We start from the raw sequence: 2,500 nt of genomic DNA on the forward strand, positions 1-2,500 counted from the left end.
AACTTATCACGGTTCTTAACATATCAGTAATACTTGAAGGTTGATAAAATCGATCATATATATATATATATATAAAGTCTGTGTGTGTCTATGCAGACGACCTAAACGTTTATACTCATATATATATATATATATATATATATATATATATATATATATATATATATATATATGTATATATATATATACAGTACATACACAATTTCAATAACATTTTATAGAAGTTTTAATTGAAATATTAATAAAGAAATTATTTGTATTTGTCGTTTTTTATGTATAACGGAAAGAAGGCCATCTCTAGCAAAGTGAATAGCATTATTAATTTTATTTTTCGAGATAAAATCAATATATAAACTGAGCTGATTTCACATCTTAATTCACGTGCTATCTTTAGCAACGTGATAATGAAAATAGCGTCGAAATTATGATATATTTTTCTCTCTTCTTTGACATATGTTGACATTTCAACATTTTCGTATCGACGGAATTCCTGACGAGTTTCGAAATAATTATGAACCCTCCAGTACAGTTCACGACTTTTATATCTAAAAGAAGGGTCTTCAAACATGCAAAGACGGTAAAAATTTATATCCTCTATATTTTAGTGTCTTTGGTTTGCACAGATTTTTTGAACTTGTAGTCTATTTTATTTCAGTCTAATTCGGTGACATGTTGATTCCAAGTGGGATATGACAAAATTTATTGGTCATCAAACAGCTAATCAATTAGAGTCGTATTTTGCTTTTTATTAGATTACGAGGTCGTGATCATTTAAAAAGATATTTTCTTCAAAATAGTAATTTGTTGTCTTAGTTATATGTTATATTTTTATTTGATCCCTCTTCTCCTGACTGATTGTCAGCAACCTAATTTCACCCCTCATCTCCTGACTAATTGTTAGCGACTTTATTTCACCCTTCTCCTGACTGATTACCAGCGACCTCATTTCACCCTTCTCCTCCTGACTGATTGTCCACGCCCTTAATTCACCCCTCATCCTGACTGATAACTAGCGACTTTATTTCACCCCTCATCTCCTGACTGATTACCAGCGACTTTATTTCACCCCTCATCTCCTGACTGATTACCAGCGACTTTATTTCACCCCTCATCTCCTGACTGATTACTAGCGACTTTATTTTACCCCTCATCTCCTGACTGATTACCAGCGACTTTATTTAACCCCTCATCTCTTGACTGATTACTAGCGACTTTATTTCACCCCTCATCTCCTGACTGATTATCAGCGACTTTATTTCACCCCTCACCTCCTGACTTATTACCAGTGACTTTATTTCACCCCTCATCTCCTGACTGATTACCAGCGACTTTATGTCACCCCTCATCTCCTGACTGATTACCAGCGACTTTATTTCACCCCTCATCTCCTGACTGATTACCAGCGACTTTATTTCACCCCTCATCTCCTGACTGATTACCAGCGACTTTATTTAACCCCTCATCTCTTGACTGATTACTAGCGACTTTATTTCACCCCTCATCTCCTGACTGATTATCAGCGACTTTATTTCACCCCTCACCTCCTGACTTATTACCAGTGACTTTATTTCACCCCTCATCTCCTGACTGATTACCAGCGACTTTATGTCACCCCTCATCTCCTGACTGATTACCAGCGACTTTATTTCACCCCTCATCTCCTGACTGATTACCAGCGACTTTATTTCACCCCTCATCTCCTGACTGATTACCAGCGAACCTATTTCCCTCACTCCTCCTGACTGATTGTCAGCGACCTTATTTCACCCCTCATCTCCTGACTGATTACCAGCGAACCTATTTCCCTCACTCCTCCTGACTGATCGTCAGCGACCTTATTTCATCCCTCTTCTCTTGACTGATTGTCAGCGACCTAATTTCACCCCTCCTCCTGACTGATTGTCAGCGACCTAATGTCACCCCTCCTTCTGACGGATTGTCAGCGACCTTATTTCACCCCTCTTCACCTAACTGATTGTCAGCGACCTTATTTCACCCCTCATCTCCTAACTGATTGTCAATGACCTTATTTCACCCCTCATATCTTGACTGACTGTCAGCGACCTTATTTCACCCCTCATCTCCTGATTGATTGTCAGCGACCTTATTTCACTCCTCCTCTTGAATGATTACCAGCGACTTTATTTCACCCCTCCTCCTGACTGATTTTCAGCGACCTTTTTTCACCCTTCTTCTCCTGACTGATTGTCAGCGACCTTATTTCACCCTTCTTCTTCTGACTGATTACCAGCGACTTTGTTTCACCCTTCTCCTGACTGATTGTCAGCGATCTTATTTCACCCTTTTTCTGACTGATTGTCATTGAACTTACTTCACCTTTCTTCTCCTGACTTATTGTCAGCGACAATTCTATCTCATTTGATGTCTAGAAAAACCAGCTACTCATTTAGTGTAAGAAAAGACCCGGTGAAAAAGAGGGAGAAATAACCATCATATTTTAACTGTGGTTAATAAGTTAGTTTCGAATTATTTGCTGAAT

At 38.3% G+C, this 2,500-nt stretch overlaps 1 protein-coding gene across 1 annotated transcript in view; it reads right to left on the minus strand.

Moving 5' to 3' along the window:
- Nucleotides 1-2,500, minus strand: part of LOC137640702 (lachesin-like) — a 309,319-nt gene that overhangs the window by 294,584 nt on the left and 12,235 nt on the right. The window lies entirely within an intron of this gene.

Source organism: Palaemon carinicauda, chromosome 5, assembly GCF_036898095.1.
Source record: "Palaemon carinicauda isolate YSFRI2023 chromosome 5, ASM3689809v2, whole genome shotgun sequence".
In the NCBI taxonomy this organism is placed as follows: Eukaryota; Metazoa; Arthropoda; class Malacostraca; order Decapoda; family Palaemonidae; genus Palaemon; species Palaemon carinicauda.